This window comes from Durio zibethinus, chromosome 1 (genome assembly GCF_047325235.1).
Source record: "Durio zibethinus cultivar Kanyao isolate XHJ-2024 chromosome 1, ASM4732523v1, whole genome shotgun sequence".
Lineage (NCBI taxonomy): Eukaryota > Viridiplantae > Streptophyta > Magnoliopsida > Malvales > Malvaceae > Durio > Durio zibethinus.
The window spans coordinates 35,781,422-35,793,808 of NC_143162.1; the positions used below are offsets into that span (position 1 = coordinate 35,781,422).

At 33.6% G+C, this 12,387-nt stretch overlaps 1 pseudogene across 1 annotated transcript; it reads left to right on the forward strand.

The window, feature by feature from the left end:
• The first annotated feature begins 79 nt into the window (after positions 1–79).
• On the forward strand, positions 80–2,813 carry LOC111312598 (subtilisin-like protease SBT3 pseudogene; annotated as a pseudogene). The gene has a single exon (XR_016346036.1). The product of XR_016346036.1 is annotated as a subtilisin-like protease SBT3 pseudogene (transcript).
• The last annotated feature ends 9,574 nt before the right edge of the window (positions 2,814–12,387 follow it).

The window sequence follows — 12,387 nt, forward strand, 5'->3', positions numbered from 1 at the left end:
TAGGTGGTCCTTGCAGATGCTAGTTATGCAGGCCCCATTCCCTATCCAGTTAGACCATAGGTGAGCTCCCAACTGAATTTTCCTGATCAAAAGGGCTCAGCCTAGGTAGACCATAGGTGATGGATAAGGAGCATCGATCAACCCTAATGCAAGCTAGCTCATAGTAGAAAAGTATGTAGTGGAGACATTAGAGGTCGCTTATTTGGATACCATTCGGACAAGTTGAAAGACTTTTATGGTGAAGAATAACCTCAAGTTCCCACGCCTTTCAATTCCTTATATAAGCTTACCAAAATCAGGATATTCCTCAAATAAAATATCGCTTGCCAAATTCCAATCCTCTACCATGGCAGCTGATCAAACCAAACTCCTGTATGTTTGGCTCTCTTTTAGTATCTCATTTATCTTTACCAAGCTAGTACAAGGTGACAACTATATTGTCCACATGGACCTATCAGCCATGCCCAAAGCCTTCTCCGGCCAGCAAAGCTGGTACTTGGCCACCCTTGCATCTTTATCATCTAACTTGAGAGTTAAAGCCCCCTCTTCTAAACTTATCTATAGTTATAGCCATGTTATTCAAGGTTTTAGTGCAAGTCTCAAACCGGCAGAGCTCGAGGCCTTGAAAAACACTCCAGGCTATGTTTCTTCCATTAGAGACAGAACTGCCAAGGTTGATACCACTCATTCTTTCAAATTTCTTGGCCTGAATTCTGGCACAGGTGCCTGGCCGGTGTCAAATTTTGGCAAAGACGTTATTATTGGGGTGATTGATACAGGGGTTTGGCCAGAAAGCGAAAGCTTTAATGATAAGGGGATGACGGATGTTCCATCAAAATGGAAAGGGGAATGTGAAAGTGGCACCCAATTCAACTCCTCAATGTGCAACAAAAAGCTCATTGGTGCGCGGTCTTTCAATAAAGGTTTGATTGCCCACGATCCCAATATCACCATATCAATGAATTCTCCACGCGACACAGAAGGACACGGGACCCACACTTCAACAACTGCTGCTGGAAATTATGTGCCAGATGCATCATTCTTTGGTTATGCCATGGGAACTGCCAGAGGAATGGCCCCAGGGGCTCGGGTGGCCATGTACAAAGCCCTCTGGGATGAGGGAGCTTACACGACAGATATAATTGCTGCAATTGATCAAGCAATTGCTGACGGTGTTGATGTTCTTTCCATGTCATTGGGCTTGGATGGGCTTGAATTGTATCAAGACCCTATTGCAGTAGCCACGTTTGCCGCCATAGAGCAGAATATTTTCGTTTCTACATCTGCAGGAAACGAAGGGCCAGATGTAGAGACTCTACACAACGGAACGCCTTGGGTTATAACTGTCGCTGCTGGTACAATGGATCGAGACTTTGGCGCAACTTTAAGTCTTGGAAGCAAAGATTCCGTCAATGGTGTGGCTCTCTATCCAGGAAATTTCTCGTCAAACGAATTTCCAATTGTTTTCATGGACGCATGTGACAATACGAGTGAATTGAGGAAAATTGTGCAAAAGATTGTTGTGTGCCAAGATCCAGGCAAAGAAGATTCCTTGAATGACCAATTTAACAACATTCAAGTTGCAGGAAATATTGCTGGTGTCTTCATAACAAATAACAGTGATGTAACTTCATACGCCCAGGGCCCTTTTCCAGCCGTCTTCTTGGAACAAAACGACGGTGATACCGTGGTGGACTACATTGAGAGCAACACTGACCCAAAAGCCAGCATTGAATTTAAAAAAACATTCCTGGGTACTAAACCTTCACCAACTGTCACTAGCTATACCTCTAGAGGGCCATCCTATAGCTGTCCATCTGTTTTGAAGCCTGACGTTATGGCCCCTGGTGACTTAGTCCTAGCTGCATGGCCTCCAAATATCGGAGTTGCCCTTGTAAAAAAGGACCTTTTGTTTAGCAACTTCAATTTACTTTCAGGTACATCCATGGCATGCCCCCATGTGACAGGAGTAGCAGCACTTTTGAAAGGAGCATATCCTGATTGGAGCCCGGCAGCCATCAGATCAGCCTTGATGACTACAGCTGATACCATTGATAATACGGGCAGTCCTATCAAGGATATAGGTGAAAATCTCCAACCTGCCAATCCTCTAGCCATGGGAGCCGGCCAAATCAATCCCAACAAAGCACTAGATCCCGGACTCATATACGATGCTACCGTCGAAGATTACGTGAATCTTCTTTGCGGGCTAAACTTCACAGAACAACAAATTAAAATCATCACAAAATCATCTTCAAACAACTGTTCCAACCCGTCTCTAGATCTTAATTACCCTTCTTTTATTGCGTATTTCAATGACAGGAATGCAAAACCAAATTCAAAAACTGTGAAGGAATTTCAAAGAACAGTGACCAATGTTGGAGAAGGAAGCTCCGGCTACAAAGCTACGGTAACACCCTTCAAGGGAGTTAAGGTAACTGTTGAACCAGACACGTTGGTTTTCAATGCAAAAAACGAGAAGAAAAACTTCAAGCTGAGTATAGAAGGTCCAAGACAGCTGGATGAGGCAGTGAAATTTGGTTATCTCACTTGGGAAGATAGCGGAAGAAAACACGTTGTTAGAAGTCCAATAGTCGCCACAAGTTACATCATAGAAAAATGACAAACTCGTTTCCTAAAATGTGATCTTCAAGTTTCTATGTTGAATAAAGAATTTACAGTATTAAGCAAAGCAAATGGTGTCCTGGGAATTGAGATTAAACTTGCTAGTTGCAGGCTGATCCAATTCAGTAACTTTCGCTGTCACAAACTTATTTAATGAAAGAAATTGAAACAATTTTAGACTCTTAAAACTTTAATTATGGGTATGTTTTTAGTAAATGAGGAAAAAGCCCCTACAGTACTTGAAAATTGAAACTTTTGACATAAAGACAAAAGTTCAACTTAAAATCAATGCTTTGTGGACAATAATTAATAGCATTGATTAACTGGTTGTTGCTTGTCTGGAGGTGGCTAATCAAGTCAATATTTGATCATATCCTGTTAGCTGAATGATTATTGATTAATTTCAGTATCTTCACAGTGAGTAATACAAAAGTAATCGAATCTACTTCACATATAGTCCAGTCGTCCACCAAAGGAAAAATATGTTGGGCTTAAAACAGTAAATACAATAATCATAATAAATTTATAGTAATAAATAATAATTACTAATAAAAAATATATAAAAAAAAAAACACATCAAGATTTACATAAAAAAAATTTTAGTGTAAAAAAAAAAAGCATAGACCATAAAAAAAATTTTTACTATCAAATAATTTATGTATAAAATTTTTCTCTAACTAAAACTAAAGCTAATCAATAACTTGAGAGACAATTGGAGAAATCTCACCAAATAAATGACTTAACAAATACAACATAGATTTGTTCCTAAAAAACTTCAAATCCTATTTTTACCGTTCAGAATGTAAAACTCCAAATCATAAACCTATTAACAAAATTTTAGCTCAATCGGACTATGGATCAACTTTCATTCAATCAACTCTCCCTTCTCTTTTTTTCTTTTTTTTTTTTTGGCTTTTTTTCTTTCTCTTGATTTTAGCACCACCTTCATTTCTCTATTATACAACTCCCCTTTTATTGTTTAAGGCTTTATTTAAGTATGGCTCTCTTAGGTCAAAAACAAAAAAATGCTTTAGGCCTTTTAATTGGTCAAAACCAATGGCATGGGACTAGATCCCACATATCCTAATAATCTCCCCTTTCAGTCCCATTATGAAGAGATTTATCACCATAACAGTTTTATTTAAAATTTACCTTGGCCAAAGAATCCATTTAGGTTAAGTTACTGCAGAGCTCAAGCTTTTTCTTGAGAAGTATCTTAGTTAACATATATATCTACTACATTCTCGTCAGTATGGATTTTTTTCAATAGTATCTGTTATTCTTTAATCACCAAATATAACTAATGATATCTAACATTAATGTACTTTTATTCCAGCATGGTACATGACATTCTTACTCAGATCTAAAGCACTCTAGTTATCACAAAATACTACATACTTTTTTTATTCAACTTCAATTCAAGAAGATAGTTTTCATCCAAATTTTTTTTTTACCTGCTTTGGTTGCTGCAATCTATTCAGCTTTTGTAGTTGACAAGGCAATAAAATTTTGTAACTTAAACTACCAAGACAGAGCTCTTCTTGTAAAAGTAAATAAATATCTTGAAGTAGATTTTTTATCATCAAGATCACCTGTCATGTCAACATCAATAAACCCTTCTAAAACTGGTTATGAAACTTCATAACTCAAGTATATTTTTAAAGTGCCTATCAAATATTTAAAAAATCTATGTTACTGCTTCCTAGTTAACTTTATCCAAATTAGAAAAAAATTTACTCATTACACCAATTACATAAGTAATGTCAGAACATGTATAAACAATAAGATACATCAAAGAATCGACTGCAGAAGAATAAAAAATACTAGACATAGCTACTTGCTCTTCTTTAGTTACTGGATAAGATTTTTTACTTAGATAAAAATGGTTGGTAAATGGACTGCTAGTTGATCTAGCATGTTACATGTTGAATCTACTAAGCACCCATTCAATTTATTTTTTCTATGACAACTATAGTTTTCTAGCTCTCATATCCTATATAATATCTATACTGAGAATCTGTTTTGTTAGGTCTAAATCTTTCATGTCAAATGACTTAGATAATTATGCTTTCTACCTACGAATCATATCAGTATCTTATCTCATAATCAATATATCATCAACATATTATAAGAGAATAATAAAGTTGCCATCAAAAAATTTTTTGACATACACACAAAGATCCATTGCTGTTATTTTATAGCTTGTCGTGAAGCTTGTTTAAAGCCATAAAAGCTTTTCTTTAGTTTGCAAACTAAGTGTTATTTCTTTTTCACTTCAAAACCCTCAGGTTAATCTATATAAATATCCTATTACAAGTCACCATGCAAGAATGCAGTCTTAACATTAAGTTGTTTAAGCTCAAATTTTAAACTAGCTGCTAATCCTAGTGCCACTCAAATGGAACTCATTTTCACAATTGGAGAGAAAATCTCATCAAAATCGATGCCAAGTTTCTAATAAAAACCTTTCACCAGTAATTGAGCTTTGTACATCACTAGCTTGTCATTATCTTTTTTCAACTTGATCACCCATTTATTCTTCAGCAACTTTTTCACTTTTAAAATTCAATAAGATTATATGTATCATTTTTTTGTAATGACTCTATCTTTTCTTTCATTGCTTTTAACCAGTGCTCTCTATTTGGAGTAATATGTACATCTTGAAAGCTCTCTGGCTCTCCTCTATTGGTAACTAAAATAAAATTTAAACTTGGATACCTAATGGATATCTTGTACTTTCTAGTAAATCTCATAAGCTGAGACTTTACACTACCTGATGTTGAAGGTAGCCCTTTCTACTCCATACTTTTTGGTATAGAGAACTGCTATCCTTATTCAACACTGTTCAGGTAGAGAAGATTGTTCCCCTATTAAAAATTGATTGCATCTGACATATCACTAACTGTGACTGGCTTATTTGTATACTTAAGTTCTGTCTCTTACTCAATTCCATCATCTGTAGCTCTTTTTCGATAAAACCCTTGTCAATGTTGAAACATCACATTCAACAGTAACTGTGTAATTTTTTTATTTTTTTCAATATCTATTATGATTTTTTTTCATAAAAGAACATATCTCTAACTATATTTCACTTTACTGGATCCGATACTCTGTAGCCAAATTTTTTATCACTATATCTTACAAACACATATTATGTGACCTTATTATCAAACTTTAATCTCTACTCTTTTGGCACATGCATGAATACTTTACATAAAAAATTTTCAAGTGAAAGTATGAAGCATCCTTTTTTGTCCATACTTTTTTTGGAATGTAAAAGCCCAAAGGAATTGATGGTGATCTATTATACAAATAACAAGTTGTGTTAACTGTTTTACCCTAGAATGGCTTCGATAATTTTTTCATCCTCAACATACATTTGACTTTTTTCATAATAGTGCAATTCATCCTTTCTACTATACCATTATACTGCGATGTTTCAGGTTTTATCATCTCATGTCTGATCTCATGCTTTGAACAATACTATTCAAAATCTTTCGATGTGTATGCCTTACCATTATTGGTCTAAATATACTTTAAGAGAAGCCTTATCATCATTTCCATCGTGGGATAAAATTTTTAAAAATACTGCAATACTTAGCTTTTATTTTTTAATATATACACCCAAGTTTTACATGAAATATCATCAATAAAAGTAATAAAATACCTACTATCACCTAATTACTCAACCTCAATGAGATCACATACGTTAGAATGAATCAATTTCAATCTATTTTTTCTCTAAAAGCTCTTATGAAAAGAAACTCTATGATGCTTGTCAAACAAATAATGATCACATGAATCAAGAAATATATCTTTAGTCAAGAGAATGAGAGACTGTCTTACCAAAACTTGTATTTATCTAGTTGTCATTTCATTACCAAAACTTGTATCTCATCCTCAATAACATTTATATGGTTTGCATTCAATTATATCCACGTCTTAAACATTATGTAGCATAGTTTTCTCTTACAATTATCATAGATCCTTTGAAAAGCTTTCACTACCCATTCTTTCGTCGACTTTCATATCCTTCCTTATCAAGGACATTAATAGCAAACAAGTTCATTCTCATATTCGAAACATGTCTAACATCCCTTAAAATTAGCATGCAACTTGTACTAGTTTGTACAATAATATCACAAATCCTAACAATCTATGACACACTCTTATTTATCATCTTAATGTAACCAAAGTCTCATACTTTATAAGTTGTAAATAACTCCTTCTTAGGAACATAATAATATGCCACTCCTGTGTCAACCATCCATTAAATGTTGGGATTACCAATATGATTATAATCATCATGTGTACAAATTAAAGTAACTAAATCAGTATTTGAATTCACTGTTGCAATATTACCATCATCTAAACTCTTACTTTTTTCAACTTTTTGCTCTTACTTCAAGATTTTATAGTATTGCTTTATATGACATATTTTACCACAATGAAAATACTTCACTTTATCTTTAAACTTGGATCTATATTTAGACTTACTACAATTTTTTGAGTTCTGACCTTTGTCGATGTTTTTGTCCCTGTTCTTTATAATCAAAGCTTGATTCCCAGGGTCTAAATCTTTTCACCTTACTTATTCATTAAGCATACTATTCTTTACCATCTCCAATGTCACTTTATAATTAGAAGCTAAATTAAGAACAGTCACAACTAAAGTATTCTAGCTGTCTGGCAATGAACCCAAAAAAAATAACACCTTCATTTCATCATCCATCTTAAGCTCTATAGTAGTCATCTGATTAAATATATCTTGAAAATCACTTAAGTGTTTTGTAATCGATCGTCCATCCCTGTACTGTAAAATTGTAAACTTTTTAACAAACTTTCTCTCATATAATGTTGTCAATTTTTTTCAAATAATGTAGGCATCTATCTCCTGCATTACATAATAGAACACACTGATATCAACTCATTTTTTTATTGTAGCTAGTGCCTTTTTAACTAACTTCTTTCAGTTTTTATCTTTCATATCTGCTAGTTTAGTCAAATCACCCAATATCAACTTATACAAATCTTTGTAATATAGATGATCCTCCACCATATGCTTTCAAATTGAATAATTTAATGCTATCAATTTTATTATAGAAACTGTATCACCCTTTATGTTTTCAAATAAAATTTACTTCTGTCTTAAGTTGCTTTTGTATCAATATCTCAAAATAATCTTTACTCTGATACCACTTGTTAGATCTGAAGCAATAAACATAACAACGCAAAAGTAATATATCAGAATAAACTCACAATAATAGACAACAATCAATAATAAAAAAATATAAAAAAAATAAAACACTCCAAGATTTATGTAAAAAATTCTCTAGTGTAAAAAGAAAAAATCATGGATCACCAGAAAACTCTCCATTATCAAATAATAAATATACAAAATTTTTCTTTAGCCAAAACTGGAGCTAATTAACAATTAGATAGACAATTAGAGAAATCTCACAAAATAAATAACTCAATAAATATATTTTGAATTTGTTTCTAGAGAGCTTCAAATTCAATATTTATCGTTCAGAATGTAAAACTCTGAATTACAAACCTATTGATAAAATTTAAACTCAATTGAACTACGTATCACTTTTTTTCAATCAACTCTCCTTTTTCTTTTTTTTTTTTTTTTTTCTATTTTTTCTGGCTTTTCTTCTTCCTCTTGGTTTCGACACTATTGTCTATTTCTCTATTACACAATCCTTTTTATTGTTTAAGATTTTATTTAAATAGAGCTCTTTAAGTCAAAAACAAAAAACCATTTAAGTCTTTTAATTGACCTAAACCAATGACATGGAACTGGACCCACGTATCCTAACAAAAGAGCAATTTTTGCATCCTCTTTTTTCACTTGGGTCCCATGTCTACAATTACGAGTCTAAGAAACAAATTGTTGGGAGATCTCCACGAAATTGTTGAGAGTTCTTTTCCCTTCTTTAAGCTAACATTTCAGACAAATAATTTCGACATAAAGCATTTAAAATCATACTAACAGAGAAAAGTTTCCCTATGTTTATATTCTCACGCCAGAAATATACAAAATATCTTTTGTTATGAAGTGACCTACACAAAATTGTCCATGGAAAATACACGAAAGGAGAGACGAGGTGGCCGAATTTACTCTTTCAATCCTTTTCTTTCAGAAGGAGGGATATGAATGTGAATATGTTGTAGCTGCCATATATAAAATCGAATAATGGATATTTCATTCAACCACAAGCGATTAGGATATCACAACCACCTTTGTTATAACACATTAATCATTATTAATGATCAAGAACAATAATTGTAGAAAAAATTTTCGATCAGTTACTTTTATAACTGACCACATCCAGGGCTGCCTTTCCTTTCTATTAAGATATTTCATTTATGCGAACTTCCTGGAATTTATTTTCAGAATCGGAAATCCTCCTATATGTCTCTTTGTTTGGAGTGGATGAATTGGATTCTCTCTCAATCTAAGAGTTTCATATGTAGAAAATATACTGATCTATACTGAAATTCAACAAATAAAATCTTTTCAAACGTCGTCATTGGATCTTAGTTCATTTTTCCTTTTTCATTAATTTGCATTATAGCTTATATAGGAGTGAAGATAGGCATTTATTGATTTCCAAATTCCCGGAAGACATTTAGGCCAATCAATGCCCCCTAACTCTTTATGTGTCACCTTATTTTGAATCATTATCCTTAATTGGCTACTTTATACAAAAGATTTGAAATAATTATATTTTCAAGGTCCAAAATCGAAATAATTTTAGAGGTTTTTTCTGAGTCTGTCCCTATCAACAAATAATTTGAAATGCCTCAGATTTTTTTAGAATAGATCCGGGTCAATAGTTTGAAGCACTTTTTTTTACACTATTTCCAGAACCCAAGGACTCAATTGTGTGGATATATATCAATGATTATGGAGGAAATTATTGTTTTCTTGTTCTGGATAAAATATTGATTATTGTTTAGTAATTTTGAAGTACATTATTGTTTTCTTATATGTAAACAAACAGCATGCTATCGAACCCAATTCCACATATCTATCTTGACCAGAAAAAGGAATTTAAAAATGGAAAGGAAGGGCATTATTGTTCGTGTTGAATGCTGCAATAGAAACGCCAAATTTCAGCTATGGGCAGGAAAACTTTTTTCCACGTTCTTGGGCTTTCCGTTGATAATTTGAAGCCCATGCTTTCATGTTCAAGAGTCGAAAAGGGAAAGCGCAAAAGATTTCAGTTTAACAGGATAGATGCCCCAAAACCTGCAACTTTTATTTCATCAACATGTCAGTTAAGATTATGAGATGAAACGTAGAGATTTCCCTCTTCCAAGCATTGTGGATTTTATTTTATCCGATCCGGTCAACCGGATAATCCTCCACAGATATAAGCTAATCGAAATGTGCCTGACTGGGCAAAGGGGAATTTTAGGTTTGTTAGTATATGATGGACTCGGCTGGCAAATGTCATAGAATATGGATGTAAGGGATGAGAATGGTGTTAGGCCCATTCAAGTATTCAGAGAATCCAGGTTGAAAGGTATTATTTTTCAGGTTAGGAAGCCAATCTTCTATTGATAATGATATTTTCGGACGAAAATACATGTTTTGGGCCCAAAAGGATGATCTCGACAAGGTCCTCTTGGAAGGCTAGCAGTACACATTCTTTGAAGCCCATTGGCCATTGGAACTTAGAAGTTTCCGGATTTCAAGCTTTTCTAAGCCCAAGAGTTATTCCCTACTCTCAAGAGCCGAGGATTTTGTCAAGACTCGAAAGGAACCCTGACAAGTTTTCGCGGATAATAATAATAATCATCTAACATCTATTTTCTTGGATCTTCCATTTGGAATTAAATTTTAAACATCTAAAAAAAAAGTGGGGAGTGAGGGATCACCATTTTTTTTTTTGGTTATATTTGAGATTGTGAATTTGAATCTTGATTACTATCACTAACATTCAATAAATTGATAGGATCTACAAGGTTTCTTTAGCATAAATGAAGGCATCGAAGCATAAATGAAGGCATCCAACGATCTAACTAATCTAAAGTCTAACCATAAAGTAACAAAAATATCTGTCAAAATCTTATTATCCAAAAAAAAAAGAAAAATGAAGATAGAAAAAGGGGCAGAACTATTGATGTGTCAAGAGACATTCGTCGAGTAGGTATCCTTCCACATGAGCTCACATGGTTTATTGTAGACCCCTCGTTGACAAAGTTAAGATCCCTGCCGTTATGGTATTTATATAGTATTTCCAATAGAATTTTGTCGTCTTAGAAGATTGAAAGATAACTAAGAAATTGAAAATTTATTCTTATTTTTCATATCTATAAGTGAAAAATTAAAAAAAAAAAAAGTATTTAATTATTGAAATTCATTTGAGTATGATAAGGCTCAAAAATACCAATTCTAATTGATATTTTCTTCTTCTTTTTCCTTTTGTCAGCTCTAGAATGTGACTATATATATCTTTTATTTACATTCTGAAAGTTTCAAAAGAATATGAGATCGTAGGATTTAGCACTAAAGACTTCCTCTTCAACAACAGTTAAGGTAGAAAAGTACTGTTTCAGACATGAAAATATAGACAGTATTTACAGTGGGGTTCTTTTCTTTTGTCTTTCTTTAGGCTTTGAGTAAAACTCTCATTAATTTCTCCATAGGATGACGCCTTTTGTTATAGCCTGGCTTGCACGACTCTTAAAGTTTGCATCTTTCCTTTCTTTGGAGACGTCTCTTCTTGAATTTGATCTCTCCATCCTAAGCCAAAATAAGAAAGCATTGCGCTGATAGGATCATAGGAATATGATTGACCATCAAGTACTGTAAAACGATTGTGAGTGATAGAGCAAAGTTGAATACGCCGAACATGCCTTTCGACATCACTATATTGTACTCCCTAAATCAAACCACTAGCCATGAACTGCAAAAACTCAAAAATATTGAGTCACTTCATATTAGTTGCAAACTTGACCTTGATTTTTTTAGCTTGCACAGTCGAGATTTTGGGGCATCCATGTTTGAACCCTGTACTTCGCTGCTTAACCTTTAGCCAGTCATGCAATCTTAAAAGCTGCTTTTGAATAGGTGGGTTTCTACGGTTTTGAGGTAATATAGATCGGCCCCTTGGCTGGGCTAACCCATGGAAAAGCCCTTTCTTCAAGAAGTAGGCCACGTTTCAGTGAAGTTTCGAGAACTTCCAAGATTGGATATCACATCCTTCATTACCAATTTGCCACCAATTCCATTCCATGTATCTTTTTCTTGTTTCTCCACGGCTTAAGTCAACCCAAAATAATGCAATATAGAGGGCTTTAGCCTATGGTAGTAAATTGTAAACAAATTTGGATATCGCATTGAGTACATAAAATTCAGTCATTATACATTTAATGCAAAAAAAAAAAAAAATGTAAAATGTGATTTTCACTTGCTGACAAACGACAAACGCACCGATTGTCTTTTTGATAATCTTTTTAGCATTTTGAAAAAGAAGGATTTGATATAGGGAACCTCTTTTTAAAAAATTGATGTTGCCTGCTTTACTATTTATTATACGTTAATATCTTCATCATTTCTGAAGGTTTTATCTTAGAAGTAAAGTATTAGATAACATTTGTTTTCAAACAAGCATCAAATTCTACTTGAATATATATAAGGTCTGACCCCATATATGACTCAGACAAGATGGCTTCCTATGCCTAATCAAACTGAGAAAAAGTGAGCACCGCAAGACATTATGGAGAAAAGGGGGAGAGAGTGAG